Source organism: Protopterus annectens, chromosome 3.part1, assembly GCF_019279795.1.
Source record: "Protopterus annectens isolate FY-2018-M chromosome 3.part1, PAN1.0, whole genome shotgun sequence".
NCBI classification, from domain to species: domain Eukaryota; kingdom Metazoa; phylum Chordata; order Ceratodontiformes; family Protopteridae; genus Protopterus; species Protopterus annectens.
The window spans coordinates 960,131,560-960,156,559 of record NC_056732.1 but is presented as its reverse complement, the minus strand read 5'-3'; positions in this window follow the sequence as shown (position 1 = coordinate 960,156,559).

Genomic DNA, 25,000 nt, shown 5'->3' with positions numbered 1-25,000 from the left:
ACTACCAGCAATTGTCTCTGGCAATGAGTAATGCCCAGGATCTGACTACAGGGCATCAAACTTTCTACCAGCAATGGTCTCTGGCAATCAGTAATGCCCAGGATCAGACTGCAGGGCATCGGACTTACTGCTGACAATGGTCTCTGTCAAAATGAAATGCCAAGGATCAGACTACAGGGCACCAGACTTACTACCAGCAATGGTCTCTGGCAATGTGCAATGTCCATGATTAGACTACAGTGTACCAAACTTTCTACCAGCAATGGTCTCTGGCAATCAGTAATGTCCAGGATCAGACTACAGGGCATCAGACTTACTACTGACAATCATCTCTGACAATGAGTAATGCCTGGGATCAGACTACAGAGCAATGGACTTACTGCCGATATTGGTCTCTGGCAATGAGTAATGTCCAGGATCAGACTACAGGGCAAGGAATTTACTACCAACAATGGTCTCTGGCAATGAATAATGTGCAGGATCAGACTACAGGGTATTAGACTAACTACCAACAATGGTCTCCAGCAAAGAATAATGCCCAGAATTAGAGTCCAGGGCACTGGACATACTACCAACAACTGAGTCTGGCAATGAGTAATGCCCAGGATCAGACTGTAAGGTAAGGGACTTGCTACCAGCAATGGTCACTAGCAATGGGGAATGCCCAAGTTCAGCCTACAGGGCATCAGACTTGCTACTGATAAAGGTCTGAGACAATTAATAAAGCCAGTATCAGCTTATAGGGCACCAGACTTACTACTGACGATGGTCTCTGGGAGTGAATAATGCTTAGGATCATACTACAGGGCCCCAGCCTTACTACCGACAATGGTCTTTGGCAATGACTAATACCCAGGATCAGACTACAGGGCACCAGCCTTACTACCAACAATGGTTTCTGGCAAAGAGTAATGCCCAGCATCAGATTACAGGGCATTAGACTTACTACCAACAATGATCTCTAGCACTAATGTCCAGGATCTCACTACAGGGCACTGGACTTACTGCAGACAATGGTCTCTGGCAATTGCAGTGCCAAGGATCAGGCTACAGGGCACCAGTCTTACTACAGACAATGGTCTCCAGCAATGAGTAATCCTGAGTATCAGACTACATGGCACCAGACTTAATATTGACAATGTTAAACCACAAAGCAAGAAGGGATCCAAGTAGAACAAAATGACCAAACCAGCGATTCCAAAAACACAAATTTAATAAATATTCAAACTCTCTAGTGCCTCAGCATACACGCTGAGCCATCACCTGGAAGGTTTGTATGCTGAGGTGCTAGATAATTTCAGTGTTTATTAAATTTGTGCTTTTGTTAATACTGACAATGGTCTCTGGCAATGAGTAATGCCCAGGATCAGACTACTAGTCAAAGGCGTTACTGTGACAATTGTCTCTGGCAATGAGTAATGCCCAGGATTAGAACACAGGGCTTCCAACTTCCTACCACCAATGGTCTCTGACAATGAGTTATGCCCATGATCAGACTACAGGGCACCAGACTTACTACTGATAATGGTCTCTGGCAATGAGTAATGCCCAGGATCAGACTACAGGGCAAGGAATTTACTACCAACAATGGTCTCTGGCAATGAATAATATGCAGGATCAGACTACAGGGTACTGGACTAACTACCAACAATGGTCTCCGTCAAAGAGTAATGCCCAGGATCAGGTTCCAGGGGACCGGTCATAATATCAACAATTGACTCTGGCAATGAGTAATGCCCAGGATCAGACTACAAGGTAATGGACTTACTATTGACAATGGTATGTATTCTAGACTGGTATTGAGCCGTGTACAAGCAGACTATACAGTGTTCTGTGTAAGAGATTGTTGTTTACTACAGGAGTTATACACTGTTAGTGAACCATATGTTATAAGGCTGTGGGGTTGAAATCTGTATACAGTATGCAGCAGTAATTTTTTCTGGAGTTTGTGTATACATTATGTACTCATAAGCGTGTAAAACCTACCTTGGATAACCAAAGATGTTAAATCTCTTATTAAACAAAGGGCTAGAGCTTGGACTGGTTATCAAAAAGCTCAGAAAACCTCAGCTCTTACAAACAACTAAGAAACCTAAGAAGCAAATATTATCTGATAAAAAATCTTATTTTCTAGCTTGTCAGCAAAAACACATAAATAACCCACACAAATTTTGGCAAAACCTTAACTACCTCCTCAATCCTGGCTAAACCTCTACCCCTGCACCATCTACAACAAACAGCACTGAATGCACAGCATCCCAGTTTAACTCTCATTTCATCACAACTGTCACCTCACTTTTAAACAGCAACAAATCTAACCAACCCTTTACATTGCCTACCTCTACTAACTCTAAACCCAGCTACTTCTCTTTTAAATCCATACAAACCTCTTATATCATAAAACTCCAATCAAAATTAAAACCTACCTGTCTAGCAGCTGACCAACACCCTAATGACTTCTTAAAAACTGCTATCCCATATCTATCCTAATCAATTGATCCATCGCAGAACAATATGTCCCCATACTATGGAAAATATCCCGTATCACCCGCCTCCACAAGGGGAGGCCCATCTAAAAATCTCTCTAATTATCGGCCCATTGCCATTCTCTCACCCCTAGCCAAAATCTTAGAGAAATGTATCCATAAGCAGCTCCTAGACCACCTCACTACAAATAACCTCTTATCTATTTCACAGCACGGCTTCCGTCCAAAACACAGTACCTCCACGGCCCTCATAAGTTTCGCTAACTACATCAAGCTCCTCAAAAACAATGGACAACTAGTTTCTACTATATTCCTAGATATGTCCAAAGCTTTTTGATATGGTATCCCACCAACTACTAAACACTCTAGCCTCCTTCAACCTCAACTCTACAGCTCTCAACTGGCTCTTTAGCTACCTTACTAATCGACAACAGGCAACTAAATGGGATAATAAACTCTCCACACTCCTCCCAGTCTCTGTTGCGGTTCCTCAGGGTTCCATCCTTGGCCCTCTCCTTTTTATTATATTTACAACTTGTCTAAACACTGCCACTAAATCTGCTTCTATTATTCAATATGTCAATGACACTACTCTTATTTGCTCTGCTTCCACACCCCAAGAACACCAAGATAAACTGCAAAAGTCATTTCTAGATATTGAAAATTACCTAAATGAACTTCAACTCATCCTAAACCCAAACAAAACAAAATTAATTATCTTCTCTAACACGAAATCCAAACAAAACCACCTCCTCTCTCCATCTTCTCCACTAATGGCACTATAATAGAACCAGTTAACCAAACAAAACTACTTGGTATCACAATAGACAGCAACCTAACATTCAGAAAACACGTCACTCACAATAAAGAAAGTTCACATCAAACTTGGTGCTCTGTATATAAGGCCAAACCTTACCTTGCTCAAAATGCCAGACTAGCCACAGCCAGATCCCACCTCCTTATTTACTCTTCTCTACTGTTCTCAACTTTTCACTAACCTGCACAAGTCTGATTTACATCTACTTGATTCCTGCTATAACAACAGGATACATCACTGCCTTGCTCTTCAAAAACTACACTGGCTTGAATTTCCCAATCAGTTATTGATCAATCAGCTCATCACTGCCCACTCCATCATCCACAAAACTGAAAACTGCCCTGCACTCTCCAACCTAGTGCAACTTAAATACCAACCCCAGGACACTTAGTTCATCCAATAAACTTATACTCAAAGTTACAAAGTCCCACAATTACTTCAGTGACTCTCTCTTATCCTTCAAAGTAGCCAAACAGTGGAACTTATTACCCCAGAATATCTTAAAAAAACACAGATCATCATAGCTTTAAAAAAACTCCTGAAGAAATACCTTACTCAACATGGCTATGCTCCTGTAATACTCCTGGCTAGTTGCTCATGCCTTCGATCAAATGTTTTCTCTTCTGCTATCTTCTTGTCTTACTTCCTCCAAATGAAAATGCCACAATGATTTTTCGTTATATATCTAATGAGTTTCATATTACTGTCTGTAATAAGGCTTAAGAAATGTAATGTTTTCTGCTTTACATTCACCTTTTTGTAAATTGTGATTGTTGCCAACTGTCAAACTTTTTTGTATATTGTTTGTAAATAGTTTTAAAAATGTTTGTAATCTTTTTGTACTATTGTTATGGAGTTTATCTTCCCGGGTCTCCGCTGAAAACAGGCTACTTGCCCAGCCAGACTCTACTAGGTTAACAAATGTAAAATAAATAAAATAAAATAAAAAGTACTGGGCTAGTTGTCTTTTCTAGTCATTTTAAGCATAGCCAATTTTGCTTTCAAAAGTGAGAATCAAACCCTGTAACTTTTGTCTGTGAGGTAAACACCTTAACCATTACAACAGCTCACCAAACCCCAACAATCTTCCTACACCAGTATTGAGTTATATGTCAGTAGACTGCACACTGTCCTATACAAAGAACTGTGGTGTACATTTGCATTTTATACTACTGAACCATATGTGAGCAAACATATTAGTGTCCTGGGAAGGGGATTGCTGTATACAGTATGTATTCTGCACTCCAAATGAACACAGTACACACGGTCATAGAATTCCTGTCTGCAAAATGTATTCAATTCCAGATCTGAATCATATGTGAACCAACTATACAGTGTCTTATCCAGAGGAACTGTTGCATACAGTATGCATCCTAGACTGGTACTGATTCATATCCAAACAGACTACACAGTTTCCTGTGCAGAAGATTACAGCATACAGTATTCATTCTGCATCAGTATAGAACCATGTGTAAGCAGACTACACAGTGTCTCCTGCAAAGAATTATGTAGAGTTTGCATTCCACAGTGGTACTGATCTATATTAGAGTACAGTCCATGCTGTATTAGTCAGGGGATTCCTGTGTGAAATATGCATTCTGCATTGGTACTGAGCTATATAAGAGCACAGTCCATGCTGTCCTAGTCAGGAGATTCCTTTGTGAAATATGCATTCTACACTAGTACTGAATTAAATGCAAGCAGACTACAATGAGCCCTGTGCAAGAGATTGCCTAATACAATATGGTCCTGCACCACATATGAGCACAGGGTCCTAGTCAGGGGATTAGTGTGTACAATATGCATTCTACAAAGCTATTGGATCAAATATTTTTTTAATTCTCTAGTTTCTACTTGCAATCATAACTCTGAAATGTATGGACATGTTGAAACAACTTTGATTTCTTTTGTTTGCTTTTTATTACTATTTTATTTTGTATATAGTCTTTCTTCGTTGTGCAGTAAAATGCTGGACTCATATTTAGTCCTTATTACCTAGTTTGTAGACTAAACTGCACTTTTTCATAGCTTTCAAAGCTCGATTCCTTTGTAAATATTGTTCACTGTATTTTTTTAAGACTAGCTACTCTTGTCAGAAAGAGAATGATACAAGGATAAGGGCTCCATTTCATAACAAGGTAACAGTGTTTTTGCATTCTACATTTCACTGGGACCCTTCACCTGTTCTGTCAGAATTTTGATGCTTAAATCTGCAGATTTCATACAACCAGGAATTCCCTGCATCTATTTATTTTTATTTCATACCTGCTAGACATTAACTTCTCTTTGAGCATGACTATGAATATTTTGTGGAAAATCAGGATAGTTTTTGATATGCTCATGATATGTGAATCAGACCCCTTTACTTTGTTAAGGTAGGCCATTATTTTTGATGCTTCAAATTAGCGCTGTCTCTAAATATGTATATTACATTGTAAATCAGTCACATAGGTTATTCATTAAAATGTGCTCCCTTTTAAAGCAGAATGGGAGACTTTACTGTTATCTAAGAAGCAAAATAATTTCAGTGATAAACAAAAGAGCATTTACTCAGTTGAGGACTTTTGAAAAACCGTATTTTCTTTTAAGTCCAGTTTAATATTAATTGGATTAATTAAGTGCTGCGAGACCAAGGTTCCATGCAGTTTATCTGTTTCCGGTTCTGGTTGCTGTAAGAAAGAAGTAGTACAAATGGAAGAGATATTTGAGTATACAAAGGTATTACCTTGTAAAAAATTAATGTAGGTGGCTTGCTCACTGATGAAATCCTGACCCTTCTGGTGCACAGCTCTCAACCTCTTAGCACATAAAATCTGGACAAAGCCAACAATAATAGGGGCATAAAGCCCCGAAAATAGGGACAAACATTAAATATTGCTCTTATAAACTTAGAAAGTTGCTAGAGTAAAAGGTCTTGCTTTACCATGCATTTTCTGAAGGATATGAAGTCTGAAACTCAAATGCCTATTATTTAGTGAAGTCAGTCATCACTGATTTGCCTCAAAACTCAGAAAATCACAAATTTTATTAGGAACACACCAAAACAATGAGACAAAAATCTGGACATTCTGCGAAAAACCTAACAGCTGAGAGGTATGTTCTGTTGTATCACTAAATCTTGTGCTTTAAACTGTGAAGGTCTTTGCTTTTGTGGCACTCTTGCTGCTTCAGTTTGGTATGAACAGGCAAAGTCTGTGGGTCTGACCAGTATCGTATGTGTTTAACTTACAACAGTACAGTAGGCGTTTAACGTACAACATCTTCTATGAAATAAATTTTTACAGTGTCAAAGCTAAACATACCATAAGAATACCAGATTTGTAGATTACATCTGAAGATAGACAAGGCTTACAGTTAGGAAGACAGCATGGAGGAAGGAAAAATGAAGGGTACTTACATATTATCGCAACCAGATTTTTGTGGTTGCGAAATTCGCATAGTTCAAGTGCTTATAACACTTTTGACACTTTCTGCCTGTTATTTTACATCCTTACTAAGGAAGACTAACTTGGGCTTACATTCAGGAAGAAAAATGATTGCACAATTCTTCTTCCTGTTTAGCGTACATTACACACGCAACGTTTCAATTCTCAGGGCTGCTGTCTCACTGACGAAAGGAGTAGCTAAAGTACTAAATGCATTAATGTCTGAAGTCAGGATAGAAACTGGGAAGGGAACTGAAAGGGTAAAGCTGACTTTTCATAATAACTGCCCAGTCTACAAATGTTTTAATTCTGTCATAATATTACTATATTTAGTAAGGTTCACATATGTTTGTACATTTACAGTTCGTGTGGAAATTAGATAGCAGCACACATGCTGGCAGTAAAGTACATGTCATGTTAATAAAACCCTGTCAATACTCAATAACAGATAATGCATTAACTTCTGAACTCACGAATCACACTTTAAGGGGAATTGGAAGGGTGAAGCTTACTTTGGGTAGTACATTTGCATTGTAAAAGTCGTCTAATTCCCTGAAAATGTTTGCATTTTTACTGAAGTTCACATATATGTTAATGCACAAATGAGACAGTTCCACAAATGCTGGCAGTAAAGTGCAGGCAGCCACAGCGACACTAACTTTTTCTGTTGTATTGATAACCTTTAATGCGATCTAAATCACACACACATTATTTTTTTCAAGTTATAATCCTGCCTAAACAAACTTCATTGTTTGAAAGAAAAGACAATTCCTGACATTTCTACAACACTAACCGTCGGATTTCAACATTGGCAAGCAAGTGATATTATCGCGAAAATCTTGTTGCGATAATACGTAAGTACCAAATGAAGTAACTCTGTCTCTCATAATGACTACACATAGTTCCTCTATAAAAATGAATTTTAGATTGTAAAAACCAAATATTTTGAAAGGACACCAGGTTAGTAGATTACTTTTGAAGTTAGACAAGATTTTTTGTTAGGAAAACAGTATGCGGAAATAAAAAAGATCATAGATGAAGGTAAGGCATGGTTCTTAAAGCAGAGGCAATCAGCCTTGCCTAAGAATGCCAAAAGCTTGTTTAGAAAGATGAATAATTTCACAAGCAGAGGTAAACAGCAGCAAAATCATTCAACACTGATGGAGAGTAGATAGCAAAACCTACACTCTCACTCTTTAATTTGTAAATGCTTTTAGCAAACAAGTGAACAAAATGAAAATGAGAAAAAAGCACTCTATTAGAACAGCTAATTCATTTCAGCAGAGTCCCTTTTTACAGAAATGACTTCTATTAAAATGAAATGAGTTGATTATGAGAAATACAACTTTTTTTGCCAAACTAGGCCTGATAGTCTGTTCACTAAATTAGTCTGGGCCAGTAATATATTTAGTGATGCATGTAAGCAGCATAAGATTCCCTCTCTCTCTCCCTCCCTCCCCCCTCCCTCTCTTTACAAGAACTTTTCCTGACTTTTGATAACTGATAAATGCTATATCCTTATAGAAATATGAGTCTAAACATGGGGTTGAAGCATTTAGGCCAATTTCCACTTCTTTTTTTTCATTATCTGCATTTCTAGGGAAAACTGCTGCAATATAAATTAAAAACTATCTTGGTTTAAATATATATTGGCAGAATGGAGACTGGTGATAATTATCTTTTGGTGCACTTCAGATGCATCATTTATCTGAGTTAGAGCTGCATACAAGGCTGACCGCTGAGCTCTCCTTCACTAAATAAAAAGTGTATGACCATAGAAATGACAAATGACAGAAAAGAAGTGGGACTAGTAGGTCAGCAGAAATGCTTTACTTGCTGTTGTCACTGCTGGGTAGCGCAGCATGCTGGTAACAGACATTTTGTGTTTCTGAGTAGGGAATCTGTTGGGGAAAACCAAGTCAGTACCGAGCAAGCAGGCAAGGATGTGGAGATGACCAGATCAAAGCATGTACTTCAGTACTTGCACTAAACTAATAATGTTAGCTGAGGGTATTTACTTTGGATAGCAGTGAATCAATGTTAGTTCTGGCTTAAGTTTTTATTAGCCAGTAAGATGGCTTGATTTTCCTGTAATCCCAGAGATCAGTGTTTTAGAGTTTGTCAGTGAGAGTTCACCTGACTGTGCCTTCCCATATTATCAGTCTCTCTTCACGTGTTATAATGCCTGTCAGAAAAGCTGTTAACGACAAATGCATGAAACTGTGTGACTCTCTTATAGGTTGCCTGACTCTGAGCTGTGCCACTTGATTTGATTTTAAGATGGTAATATAAATATAAGGTATGCCTAAGTGACAGATGACAGGACTATTGTTTCTGAGGCCAACTATCCCATTACTAGTTAAATGAGGTAGACATTTATGTTTAGCGATGTCCTTTGTATAGGATGAATGGTAATAAAGATTTTGGTTTGTTTTCTTTACAGAGCATTGCTTTGCTTTCTGTATTATTACAATACATGGGTGAAATCTTATGCCTAAGAGCAGTTAGTCACTGAAATGGACTAGACAGAATATGAGTAAGAAATGAGTGTGAGACTGTACTAGTCTCTTGGGGATGTTTCCATTCAATGTGTCACAATCTGATGTGAAGTTGAGTGTGGCTTTGTGTTATTCTGCACTGGTGTCATTGACAGCAGTTAACAATAAAGAAACATCAGCCATTCCTAGAATTATGACCGAACCTTCAATCATAACAAGGTCGTTATATGCTTGTGAAATAATTGTAAGGAAAATGACCTAAAAAGATAAGTGCAGTGAAGCTCAAATTGTCAGTTTTAAGGACATATGGTTAATTTGCTATGAACAGAGACTTGTTTACCTGCTCAGTGTACTACCAGCTACAAAGACAAAAAAAAAGCATAGGATCAAAATGTTCTTTAAAAATTGTAATCCACTTGTTGCTGTAACACAGTTCTTAGTAGCAGCTTCTGCTTTAACTGCTCCAGTTAATTTTGAAATATGTAGAAAAAAGGAAGAAACTGGACAAGAGTGAAGTGTCTGCTCTGAAAGCTGAAATACACGAAGAAACTGGACAAGAGTGAAGTGTCTGCTCTGAAAGCTGAAATACACGAAGAAACTGGACAAGAGTGAAGTGTCTGCTCTGAAAGCTGAAATACACGAAGAAACTGGACAAGAGTGAAGTGTCTGCTCTGAAAGCTGAAATACACTTAGAGCAGCCTCACAGACAAAGGCCAGAAGTGAACTGCATGTCTGATATCCTAAATATTCTTAAATCTGTGACAAACTTTGCTCTGTCACACACAAAAGCATGTGATGGCATAAAACATACTATAGCTTGTAAACCGATTCAGCTTCCTGATACAATTGTACATGGCTGCTGTTAGGCTATAGCACCAAACTACATCATATAAGTTCTGAAAAGTGCTTAACAAACACTGTGAAGCATCTTTCTGATATCAGAAAGGTGCTTAACAAAGTTGTCTTTTTCCATGGTATGTGAGCATAACTGGACACTCCATCTACTACATAAAGGATTATGATTGGGTCACCGATCATAGCAACTTATTATATGTTCGAGACATAAATGCCAAGAAATCTGCACGTGGGGTGAATCAATGTTGGAATACATTGTTAATGGTTAGGACTGGTGAGACCCAGTCATAACTCTTTGTAGTGCATTAAGCCTTTTGTGAAGCCTTATGTGTTCTATGTACTCTTAGTTACAAAAAAACTAAAAACCACTAAGTGCTTTGCCATAAAACACTTAGTGGACACTGTCCGGTAGGTAGTGTGAAACAGTCATTATGTTTACACTCGCCTTTCATGCATCTTAACTGTCCAGAGTTTTGCAGAACATCTGGATTATTGCTTCATATTTTTGGTCAGTTCCTCATAAAATTTGTGGTCTTCAGATGAACCACTGAAGACTGAAGTCACCAAATAATGAAATGCATTTAAGTTTCAGACTTTGAATCATTTAGAAAGTATAAGCCAACATACATCCTCTTATAATAACTATCTTTTATGTTTTTAAGAAGAAGTTCGGGACACCTTATTGTTATGGACAGCAGGCAGAAACAAATCTTTTGTTCCATCACTGTCATGTACTAAATAGTATTGGCAGATTGTATTGCCAAGTGGTAGACCTGACTTTAGCGACACAAGCAGGGGGTATGTAACAATTCTTAAGGTCAGGTCTTCCACCAGTCTAGCACTTGACTGATTTGTCTTTTTCTGAATATCGGAGCATAATCAGTATGCTCCATACACTACAATAGTGTTTAGCATACTCTCATGGTAGGACACTTGGGTTTTTGCAGAAGAACAACAGATTATATACATTTTTAGGGACATTATCTTTTCTGTGGAATTAGTCATCAAAGGTTAAGTCATAGAAAAAGGGAGCAAAGCCTAAGGACAAGCTGAAGTTTAAATTGAAGATTGGCTAATTTTATTGTAAGTTGAACAAATGGTTCAAGAAGTAATTTGCGGCTTATAGTTATGGTTCTGCTTGGGATTTTGTCTTTAGATGTCAGTGGCCTAAAATAACACTATTAATATAGCTAGGCTGTATTCATGGTTACCCCCTCCCCCCCGGAATTACTACTCCTTTGGGAAATTTTGTTCTCATCTCAAAAGCATTTAATTTTTAACTATGTTTGGCTATACATATTGATTCCTAGGTGAACACTAACCCAAGTGCCGTGATGAGCTATTTTAAACTAATGCAATAACATGAGGTAAGAATCAGCCCCTGTACCTTGTGTCTATGAGGTGATGACCTTAACCTGTATTCCAAAATAAACCCCAAAAAGCTATATTTCTATCAAGATTACATCACCTATTTGGGACACAGACCCACAAGTATCTTATCCACTAAGTGACTATGGCAACCTCTTTCCCCTATATTATAGGTGAAATAAATGCATTAATACTTTTGCAAAGAAATGGCCAGAAAAAATAGCAACTATTCAGTTGTTCCAGAATACCTGAGAATTAGGAGGGCTGATGGTGTTTTATATGGGAAATTACACTTTGTTCTACTTACCTGCATCCAGACATGAGAATTGTGGAAGACCATAATGTGATTCAGAGGTTATTAGGTCATACTATGGATGAAATAATATGTGGTACAGATGAGAATTTTGTGCCTTTTGCAGCATGTGGTAACAGGTGTTAGAGCAATAAACTAATAAACTAATGTTGCAATGACACAAGTCATTTTAAATGCCATAACAGGAAGCATAACTATTCTCGCTGACTCAGTACTTTCAGTAGGGCTGACTAAAATATATTACCTCAAAAATGTTCTTGTTAGTTATAGACTTCCATGCAGAGCTATGTTTTTATCTGGCCTATGTTGCATTATGGTTTGATATAGTCCTGCTGATGCCCGAATCCCTCAAAGCTTGCCAGTTAATCTAGTACTATAAAATGAAAACATAATTTGATGCCTTATTAGGGGCAGCATCCAAAGTGGTTAATACATTAAATATGTATGGAAATTCTGGTAAGGATGGATTAAATTTCAATCTCTGATAATGCATTCCATTCAAGAGCTATGATTCTAAGTTATGGATGCAGAACTGATGGTATTAAGGCAGCTTTTGAAACTTTTGGTTTAATAAACAGGCTGGGTGAAGCTCTACATTTTGTGTTTAAAAAGGTATATAATTTGAAACTTTTTTGAAAGGGATGTGAGAGTGGTAGAAAGAACAGGTGAATGAGAAAATGTGTGTCATATCCCCAATGCAGATATATCTTCTGGATGCAGTTACTGTAACTAATGGAAAGTACCAAAGGAAATTTCACTTTAAAGGAAATTTGATTGCAACACAAGTGATGTAGTATAGGTTGCTTTATGTTAATTATGCCCAGCCTTTAATACTGGAAAAATGGAATGGGCATTAAAGTTGTGGGTATACCAGCATATTTATGCCATGAAGAGAGAGGACATGAGTACTGCTTTAAGTAAACACTCATGTATATGTAAAAATTATTATTTTTTTTTATTTCAGGGAAAGTCCTCTTTTCTAGTTGGGGGAAGGGGGGGGGAGGAATAACTGGGAGGAGCAGTTGGAAGCCATGGAATTACACTGCCATCTGTTACTTGATGCGACACAAGTCCTAGGAACTAATGACATTGTTTATCTTATTTGTTAGTCCTTAGAAGTGCAAAACATTAATACATTTTGATCAAATGCCAAGATTTCATTTTCTATTAAAGTATGAATAATTTCTAAATTAATGGAAGGTTTCATTAATTTAATAATAATTACCGGTAGATCACAACTTTTATTTAATAGATGAATAATAATATATTTTTTTATTCTTTGAGGTGATAGATATTAACTTTGTCATTGTATTCTAAGTTGAATAATCCTATATTTTATATTATAATGTTTATATACAGGATGTTATTTTATTGCTGCAGAGGGATCATAGGAGTAGATTACATTTTATAAATTGGGCCATTTGTTAATTGATTGTTTTCTGAAGAAGTTCCATTTTGAGTACTGGAATGAAAGCACTCAGTTAAACTTGTTGACGGCTTTTCATTACAATGTTGTTTTCTTATTGGTTTTCATTTTATGTTCAGTGAATTTGTGGTTCTTGATCATTTTATTGAAGAGGTTAAGTGGAGTCTTCTTTGAGGCTTATGTTAAAGGGGCATAGGAGGCACATATTCTCAAAGATGACTCCAAAGCTTTCAGCACTATCACCTGTCATCCTGAGAGATTATCTCAGATGTCCCAAGCATAAGAAAGTAGAGCATCTCAAGAAATGTAATGCACTCAGTTTTCAAGAAAATCGTTGCACAAAACGCTGACAGGAAAATGGAAGTAGTCCTAGACTGACTGCACAGATCTTTATCAGTTCATTGATATCCACAAAGATTGAGAATTAAAAACATCAAACATACAACTTTGAATTTAAAGGGTTCCATCCAAACTATGAAATCAAAAACTAATTAAATTAATAAATAAATAAAAATAAGAAAAACAGTATTTTTGCAGAAGAGCACACCCTTCTACACCCTACAGGCCCTCGAACTTTAAATATATCTATTCTGGGATTGTACTACAATGGAGAAATAGACAAGTTCCCTTCCCCAGTTAACTGCCAATCTCAGGAAAACAATTCACTAGTCTACAACTTAATAATGTTCGTCAAGAGATAATAGTCATTCATGTACAGTGCTAAACTGTGTTTATTTGTTTATTAGCTTGTTTGTTTGCTTGTTTGATTCTGTCCCAAAGGGAAAAAGTCACATCACTGCATAACTTAAGTTTAGAAATGTAATATATCTAGTAGAATACGTACATTTTAAGAAATATCTGAAGGTAGTGGGTTTGAAAGGAAGTGTGAGCTTTGGTCTAGATAAGTATCACAATTCTAATTAATCCATTATAGCAATAAGGGTTACGGCAAATGCAAATGAGAGTGCACATATGGTGTAGTGACTCCGAAATGCATAACTATATTACAGCATGATGTGACTGCCAAGGTAGCTGTCCTCATTAAAATCCTGGTGTTCAGGCAAACAGGCCACAACAACGTAATCGCTTATTTAGCAGATATGTATATTCACAAAGCTGTTCTTGCAGCTGGTAGCCACAAATGTGCTTGCCATCCCCCTAGCCCCAGACTGCTGAGGCATCTAAACATGCTTAACATTTCATTCCTTTCATGATGCACAAGTAGTGAACCACTATAATTTTGACAGAGACACCATGCAAGAGTAGGTAGAAATGAGTCGTCCCTATATCTAGGCTCATAGAATGCATGGAGTATCAGTTCTTTTGGATGCCATAGTATGTGTATCTTTGAGAAAAGTGGCTAGAGTGAACTTTCTGTGACCAAAAGGGAACATGATAGATGTATCACAGGCATCTGTCTCAAGGGCACCGCACCATTTTCTTGACACATTGTTACACCATATAGAAGAGCATTACCTGGGTCCAAACTGCCACATAAGACATAAGCAATATCATGTGGGTATTTTATGAGTGTCAGTGACTGCACCCACATTGCCTTCAAGGCCCTACCCATAGAACATGATCTTTAGTGTTTCAGCTGTAAGACCTTTCATTCTATTAACTTCAAGGTGGCCTGCAGTGCACAGGATGTAATATAAAATGTGCCAGTACACCACACTGATAGTACGTACAGTTCCCACACCTGGAACACATTCTCCTCATATCAGTGATTTACCTGGGATGATTCCCCCAAAGGATATCTTACTGGTCATGTCAAATATGCCCAGGAGCCATATTTAATGGCACTGATAAAAAACACACAGACCATGAGCATGTGACTGGTTAGATGAAGACCTGCTTCCACTATCTAAATGTTTCTAGTGACACCTTGCAATATTATCCAGAAACACACAGCCAAATAGTTGCAGTGTGTGCAATATTACAGAACATGCTGGTATGCAAAAAATACAGCAGGGGCTTGATATTTGGGAAGTGGAAATCTGAGGTAAGCAATGGAGGACCAGCTCACTGAAGAGCCTGAGGAAGAGCTGTTCACACAGGATGACAACACAAGGCAGAGGTACTAGCTCTACACTGTGTACATTGACTAAGAGGCAGCATCTTGTTCACAAATATAGGTCTAATTAGATACAACATACAGTAGCATTGATGTATACATACAATACAGTACCATACTATGCTATACCATGCATTAACTGGATTCACTGTACATAAGACTCAAGCTACACTGATAACAGAGTACTGGGGCAGGGCAAAGTTGTCATTATATACACAGCTGGAGAGAGTCATGTTGACAGGAGTCAGCAAGGAGTAGTGTGTGTGTGTGTGTGTGTGTGTGTGTGTGTGTGTGTGTGTGTGTGTGTGTGTGTGTGCGTGCGTGCGTGTGTGTGTGTGTGTGTGTGTGTGTGTGTGTGTGTGTGTGTGCGTGTGTGTGTGTGTGTGTGTGTGTGTGTGTGTGTGTGTGTGTCTATGTAGTGGGGGAGTAATGCTGTGGGTTAGGGTGAGTTTCTTGGTCTGCTGATTGGGATGTGCCCTGAAAACTGCTCAAGCAGGAGATGTTGTACCTGGAATGAGGTGGGTGACACTTATGGATGTCTGAGAGTGTGCGTAAAAATAGCTGCAGTGGAAGATACTGCACTGTGCTGGGGACTGATGACAGATTTATGCCACCTTTAGGAGTTAAGTGCTCTGACTGTGTATATCCCTGTCCATGTTGATGCCTCTCTGGTGATTTGGTTGTCTGATCTGAATGGAGAGATGGTAAGTCAGCAAGCAAAGGAGAGTAGTACTGCTGAAACTGATTTCATCCTCAAGTCTTGGTGAGTACCTTCATGAGGTGGACCCTATTTTTCACAAAATCTCATCAAGATGACACTGATATATAGACTGTATTTTATATAGCATATATCATGGACAAAAGTAATTCAAAAATAAAAAAAAGACAGCTGGGTGGATAAGACCCAGGATAAAAAAAGTGCCCAATCCTGATAGGTGCACTGGTGCCAGCACTGGAAGAAATGACAGTGTAGAATCTGGAAAATATGGAAACATTCCTACAATGGAGCTCAGCCAGGCCAAAGGGGAGGATGGCCCCCCGTTGTAGAAGGAAGTTGCAGTCCACAAAAATCACAAAAACTGATAGGCCATAGAAGAGCCAAAAAGACAATAGAGTGGACTCTCGAGGGTAAGAAAGAAATTATGTATTGTTACTATTATTCAAAAAGCCCCAAATTTCCAGTCACAAGCTATACAAAATGATTAAGAGAGAAATTAGAGGAAAGAAAAATACTTCCAAAAGAAAAACTGTTAGAAGCCTCAAATAAAAATTTGTGTTCATTAATATAACAGATTTGTGAAAACCAAGAAACTTTGATCTGTTTGGAAAAATAAGTATCTGAAGAAGTGTGAAAATATAAACAACAAAACCTAGAGATTTTGAAAAGTATAAAAAAGAAATATGGACATGGGAAAGAAAGAGAGATTTGATATGATGCAATATTTATGCAAATTTGAAAGACAAATTAATGAATACAAAAAAGGCAACCCTAACGATATTCAAAGAGAAATACAGATAAAGGCATACAGATATGTAAAATTTCACTATAAAAACACTATCACAAAGAGGAAATGTAGAAAAGAAGATTAGTAAAGTAGAAGTTAAAAATAATAGAAGCTGAAGTTATGGAATGCCTGCAAAGTGAAAGGATTTGGTGTAGAAGGTCTAACACAGGTTATATCACAGAATGAGGGAGTGAGTCCCCAAGTAAGATGAAAGAGGAAGATCAGGAGACAGCTGAAGAAGAAATATGGACATGGGAAAGAAAAAAAAAAAGATTTAATATGGTGTAATATTCATGCAAAGGAGAAAGCAAAATTAATCAATACTAAAAGAGCATCACCAAAGATATTTGAAGAGAAATACAGGCAAAGAAATCTGCACATGGAAAATTTTACAATACAAAAAAATAAGACAAACAGGAAAAGTAGAAAAGAAGATCAGTAATGGAGAAGTTAAAGAACTAGAAACTGAGGTTATGGAGTACCTGTGAAGTGAAGGATTCAGTGTAGAAAATCTAACTCTGAAAGCAACACAACAGGATAGAGCAATAGACATTCAAATTAAAGAGAAACCCGTGGAATGAGAAACACCTGGGCAGCTGCCATATGAAGATATTTTGGAGCCTTCCACAGGAAACCAGTATAAATGTTCATTTGAAGCTGAGCAGCAAGGGAAGGGACAGGAAACTGTGGCAACTCTGACATAGTCAATGTTGAGGAGTGATAGGCCAGTGAGTTTCCATATGATAGAGCAATGGATGACACAGGATGAAACTGAAGAGAACGTGCCACAGGAAGATGCTATAGAACTCTCTATGGAATGCCTGCAGGAAATGGAAAGCAAACAATGTGCCCTCAGTTTAAAAGAAAATGAGCTAAGAGAAGAGTTGCTTGATTTAATAGAGATAGATAGATATAATAAGGTCAATGAAAGAAAGACTGCAGAAGGTAAATAAAACTCAAAAAGTCAGAAGTTTGATAAAACAAATGAACACAGTAATTAGGACTGTCCATAGAGACCCATGTGATATAACAGAAATAAACAGGGATATATTACTGTGCAGCTAAAGTAATAAATGATAAAGTTCTTCCACAAGAACACATGGTAGTAAGGGAAAGGAATGGGAGAAATCGAATACCATCATGGAAGTATCAAATAGAGAAAATTCTAAAGCAATTAAGACAAGAAGTATCACTGTTAGAAGACTATAGAAGAAGGAACAAATCAACAAAAATATTCAGAAAGATAGACATGATAAAAGTAACATGCAGTATTATAATGGATCAGGATCTATCTTGCACTATTGCAAAAATAAACTAAAAAACTAAGCAAAGGCAGAAAAACTTAGAAGATACACAGATAAATATAAAGGAAAAGTACAAAATAACAATTTTTGATAAATTCAAAAAGGTCTATAGTGAACTGGGAAACAAGGCAAAAGGAACTGAAAGAACACCCAAAAGAGAAGAAACAGATACACTTTGGAGAAATATCTATGAAGATCCTGAGGAACATAACAAAGATGCCAAATGGATAGAAGAAGTAAAAGAAAGAATAAGAAGTTCAAAGGTAGAGGATATGAAATGGGATGAGGTAACAGCCAGAGAAATTGAGATATAGTTAACAAAATCCTCCAACAGGAAAACCACAGGCCCAGATGCGGTACCTAACTTCTGGCTAAAACTATTAACACCTTTGCACGAAGATTTAGCCATGAGCAAGAACTATTTATATGTGCTCCCCGAACACACACCAACCTGGTTAACAATGGGAAAAACAATGCTCCTACTTAAGAGTGAACCTGCAAGTTATCCTAAAAATTATAGACCAATAACTTGCCCTCTAACGATGTATAAACTCTATACCAGAACTGATGCTGAGAGAATTTATAGTCATTTAGAATAAAATTTGATTGTGGCAATAGAACAAAGGGGTAATAAAAGAAAGCCATAAGGAACAAAGGGTCATCTGTTACTAAATAAAGTTATAATGGCGAACTGTAAAAAGGGGAAGAATCTAAGTATGGCATGTATTTTACTATAAAAAAGCATTTGATAGTATCCCACATTCATGGATAAAAGAGTGGTTAAAAATGTATAAAATACACCCTATACTGATCAATTACATCACAACAGCCATGAAACAGTGGCAAACCACTTTGCAATTAAACCATGATAAAGGACAAATTATTATTCCAGGGAAAAAAAATTCAAAGGGGGATAGTCCAGGATGACTCCCTGCACTGCTGCTATTCTGTCTTGCCCTTAACCCTTTGAGCTGTCTACTTAACAGATTAGGTCACGGCTATAATCTGGCTCCTAGAAAACAACAAAGTGTAAAGGCCTCACATCTTCTCTTTGTCGAAGATTTAAAATTGTATAGCTCATCAGATGAAGAACTGAAAGCACAACTGCAAGTAGTCAAAACTTTTTCAGATGATATAACAATGTTATTTGGTCTTGATCAATGTGCAAAATCAACATTTAAAGCAGGAAAACTGCAGCACCAAGAAATCCTCAGTTTGGGACAAGAATGTGATATAAAAGAACTTGAGCAGGAGTGCGTGTATAAATATTTGGGAATTGATGAAGGATCAACAATAAAACATGAACAAATGTGAATAAAACTTAGTAAGGAATATTTTAAAAGAATTAAATTAATCCTGAAAACCTCATTGATATCTAGGAACAAAATCCAAACTATAAATCAATTTGCTCTTCCAGTTCTAACCTATAGCTTTTGAGTGACTGATTGGCCCCAAAACATATTGGATAGATTAGACAGGAAACAAGATGGATGCTTCATGCTCACTAAATGATTTATAAAAATCAGTGCATACCAAGATTATATAGTCCCCATTCTAAAGGAGGGATGGGCATGCTTGAAATTGATTACATGTATAGATCTGCAATCATGGGACTGCACGCATATCTGCTGACCTCATAAGACCCAAATATAGTGAAAGTTTTAAAACATGAGGAGAATAAATCTAAGATGATTTTTCTGCCTGGTCCATCAGAAACATAGTGGCATCAATCCGGAATGGAAATCAAACCAGAAATAGATAAAAATCAGGTAGCAACAGAATGTGCCAAAAAACAAAAGAAAGAATATAAGGTGAGGGATAAGATGAGAAGGCAATAAATGTGGAAAATGCATAAATATAGTTGCAAGTATAGAAACCTTCTGGAAGAACCTCATGCTGATCAGGATCAAATTCAGGAATGGTTAAGGAGAGGTGAATTCAATCCAAAAGATGAAAGGTTAATATTGGTGGCCCAAGATAGTGGGCTATTACACAGTGGTTTACAAAGTCCATTGAACATGTGGGAGAAACAAACAAATGTAGGTTTTGTAAAACACAATTGGAAACAGTCACACATCTTGTTGCTGGTTGTGCCATACTAATGGCAGAATGATTGTATACTGAAAGGCATAATAATGTGGGAAGACTGTTGCACTGGGGATTGTACAAATATTACGGTACTGAAGCGGCTGAAAAACACTGGAAACATGAGTCACAAAGCATCATAGAAAATGATGAAGTCTGCCTCACATGGGATCACCCATTACCAACAGTTCAAAAGATAGATGTGAGAAAACTGGATATAATGGTCCATGAAAAGAAGACAAAAGTAGCATTGATTATGGAAATCGCTATACCCAATGACTACAGTGTCTTGCATACAGAGAGACACAAAGTCATAAAATATCAGGACTTGCAGGAAGAAACAAGAGCAACATGGAAGATAGATACCCAGACAGTTCCAATAGTAGTAGGAGCAAGCCATATAAAAAAAAAAAAGACTCTACAATCATATTTAGATATGTTAGCAATACATGTACTTCTGCACAATTTGCAGAAGGAGTCATTACTGGGCACATTCCGGGTATTACATTGAGCACTTTTGGCTGACATCAAAGACTGAAACAATATTAATTTCATGAACTTTAATCATACTCTGACTTAGAAATGGTGTCCATTCCCATTATGGTATTAGAAATCCAAAGGATTTGGAGAAATTAAAAAAGTGATTGCAGTAATAGTCCAGAGCATGCACAGAGGATTGGGTGCTATGTCGTGAATGATGTGATGTGGTAGTTGTGGTTTTGGCATGAGCACCCTATCTGCTTCAGTCTATGTGGCATCCTGCAATACCATTAAAACTGGCAGGAAGTTTGGAGGTGATGGTACTTTGATGCATAGATCTTACCTTCAGCCTCCAATGGTAGGTTGCCCCACCAAAAGTGGAAGGATGCATGAGAATGGTGATAGCCATGGCATATTGCTTCTCAGGGACATCTGCTCTGGCTTTCAAAAATGCTGTATAGATGGACCAGGCACTTTGGGTTGTTAGCATGCAGACCAAATACCACACCAGTCAGCTTTCCATGGTTGTAGTGGCATTTGTCTGACCCTGTATGCTTGCTCTACATATATGCTGTATGTTGTTTACAGAGACATTTAGCTCAGAATAGGGTGTGATATCCATGAAGTTGCTAGCCACTTGTATGTCAACTTCAACTTACTTCCCAACACTCAAGGCAGCTGCCAAAAATCAAGGAAATCTTGGCTGCAGAGGAAGAGGGTACAGCCTTTGTTAAAGTGTCTGCCAGCTCCTGTCCTTGCATGGCATTCTGGGACTGAGACATTGTTTACACAGGCATAGCTTCTGTCTCCAAAGTAAGGAGAGGTGATATACCTGCAGAGTTAATACTGTCTAACACTGCCACCATGTCCCTATACTGTGGGTGTCTGTGGCAGCCATTATCATTGGAATTAGACAGGTTCCCAACATTAAGTATGTCAATAACCACAGTGGAGGACTCTGACCCTAAATTACCTATGAAAACACATAAAGACACCAAGGTGTATTAACGTGTCCTTTTCAAACAGTCACATCTCAGTGACAGTACAGCAGAAAAATAAAGTGGAATACAAAATCTAAAAACAACATACCCTGTGCATATTGGTTCATAGGGTCATAGGTTCATAGGAGATTATTGGGCTAATGGCTTAAGAACCCTTACAAGCTTAGCCATTATTGCCTGGATTTTACCCAATTTTCTATCCCTAAGGGCTAGAGGATGACTTATGTTTGTGTCTAAGCCTCTGAGTATTTTACAGACTGCTCCTGTCCATAACGGACATGGACACCACCCAGGAGTGAATTTACAATTCCCCATCCATTGATTTAAACTGTGTTTGAAGACAGTCAGGGAAGGGCTTTGCTTTACTTAATAGGAAGCGTGGTCCAGAGAATGGGTAATTTCTAAGACACACAGATCTGTCTCTCCAGCATGTTTTGTTCATGTCACAGACCAGGTTCAGATCCCTAGATCTGGTGACTCTCATGTGGTTTGTCTTGCAAATGTGTAACAGTTCCATCAGAGCTGGATTTGTGAGTGGCCTGTGGGTCAGGCAAAGATCACTCCTTAATGGTCAGTAGGAGACAGAGTAAAGGGATGGGGCTTTTAGTCTATCCACATAGTACATGTTTACACCCTGTATTTTTTGTAAGGAACATTTGAGTCCACTCTAGCTGTTGCAAGTTCCTGGTCAAGTACATGCCAAAAAGTGCATTGTACTTGATTATTGGTTTGATGAGGGCTGAGTACAGTCCAACTATAAATTCCTTGGATCTGGATGTTGTGCCTTTACTTATAAGCTGTGCCCCATCTATCTGTGTACCTAGATCTCTCACCTCTGAGTCCATTCTTACAGGTGTGCTATTAATGTTGTAATTTGCAGGGGTATTTGACTTCCCAAAGGGAATGATTATACATTTTTTGCATTTAGTTTTAGGCCATGTCTCTGGCCCCAGCCATTTGTCTGAGTCAGAACTTCCTGAAGGATATCTGCATCACTAGGGGAAACAATGTCTGCCCCCAACTTGCCCAGCAAACTTTGTCAGCCAAAAGCCATCTATATTAGCCTTGATTTCAGAGAAATATATTCTGAACAGGACATATCCCAGCATTAAACCCTCAGGCACATCACTAGAAATTGACCTCTTGTTCGATCTGGATTCATTCACTTTAGCAGCATGTGCACTCTCCATAAGCCAATTAGCTATCCACCGGTGATGTAGGGATTTATGCCCAATTTTGTGAGTTTATCTATAATATCTGAGTGGAGAAGTGTGTCAAATGCCTTAGCAAAGTCAAGGTAGGCAGTATGCACTGTTTTACCCTCATCTATGGCCCTAGTGGCTTTCTCAAAGAAGTTCACCAAATTGAGCTGGCATGACCTACCACTGACAAAGCTTTACTGAGCTGGGTCCAGTGTTCAGAGATTTCCTATGTCATTATTTATCAGGTCCATGATTATTCTTTTAATGGCCTTTCATACAAGACTAGTTAAACTTATGGGTCTGTGATTTCCTGGGTCTGTTTATGGTCCCCTTTATGCAGAAGGATGACTGTTGCTGTCCTCCACTCCACAAGGACAAAGCCAGTCATTGTTGCTACAGTCTTGGCATACCTTTAACAGCAAAGCAACCATGTGCACGGGGTGTATGCATCAGAGGCAGGCAGACTGCACTGCATACAATACGTATTAAGTTATACATGCCTGGGACAATATTGACTGAATTATAATATTGAGATTTACTCAGAAAAGTAAGTACATGCATATAAGTGTATTATTAAAGTTGCATACACAATGTTACAATAATGATGAATAGTATTTAACTATTGAAAAACTTCAGCAGACTAGTCTTTACAGCTGGGCAGCATAGTGGTGCAGTGGTTAGTGTTATCACCTCACAGTAAGAGGTTTTCTAGTTTGATTCTTGGCTGAGGTGCCTTCTGTGTGGAGTTTGCATGGGTTTCCTCTGGCTGATCCTGTTTCCTCCCACATTCTCAAGAAATGCTGCAGGTGGATTGGACATTCTAAATTGACTCTAGGTGTATGTGTGCCTTCTGAGGAAGGTCGGGTGCCAGGCTAGCAACTCAGTACCATAAAACTCTACTGTCACTTGTTCTGCAGACTAACGATCTTCTATAGTGACCCCTAACAGGAGCAGCCAAAAGGAGAAGAAGATGACTAGTCTTTATAGCTAGAGAGTCACAAATAATAATTAAACCAAACCGTACACAGCCATTAGCACAAGACCTATAAAAACCTATCACATTTTGTCTATTTTCAGAAACTAAAAATCGAAACCCCAAAAGAATTTTAAATAGAACATGACAAAGATAGTCAAGATAAAAGTCGGTTGATCATAGATCCACCCAAAGAGTCCTGCTTGGTGCAGTCGGTTGGGGTGTTGGGTGTTAAACCAAGGAGTGGTGAGTTCAATGCCTACTTTTGGTATGGAGAACCAATGCTGTTTATTATATGGGGTGTTTTAGTGGGTGAGAGTCCCACAGTACCAGGCCAGGACCAGAGTCTGGTCATCATTAGCTTTCACCTCCTTGCAGTGCTCAAAAAAATGAAGTAAATTATGCTCCAGACTAATTCTAATAATGTATTATGAATCATACCTTTCAACCTGGATACATCAAAAATCTGGACAAAGGCCCATGAAAAGTAGGTACAACTGGCCCAAAATCTGGACACTAATCAACATAAAATTTGCATGTATAATAACGTAAAGCTGCCCATTCCAATGGAATTGTGGGATACCAACATTCAAATCATTGTGAAAATGTTCCACAATTTATCATTAGCTCTGACAATATACATTCATACAGAAACACCAGTTAAAGTCCCTTTACAGCATTAACAAAAAATCTTACGGGAAGTAGTAGGCAATAGGCATGTAAAGCACTTTGCATTCTACTCTCCTCCCTACCACATTTCTAGCATATACACACTGATGTCACATTAGCTGCACCCTTACAGAAATTCATTAAAATAACATATGTCAGTAACTGTAACATATATAAAAGAACCGTGCAATGTATTAATCTTAATATGACACTAAAGTCCGTCATAAGAATCATTGGTATAAAAAGCCACTGTTGTTAATCTATTTTATTTATTTGTTTTATTTTACATTTGTCAACCAGGTAGTTTCTGGCTGGGCAAGTAGCCCATTTTCAGTGGCGACCTGGGGAGAAAAGCTCCATAACAATAGTACAAAAAAGATTACAAAAATTTACAAAGATTTACAAAGAATATACAAAAAGTTTAACAGTTGCCGTCAATCACAATTTACAAAAAGAGAATGTAAACATAAAACATTACATTACCTAAATCTTACTGCAGATAGTAATATGAAACTC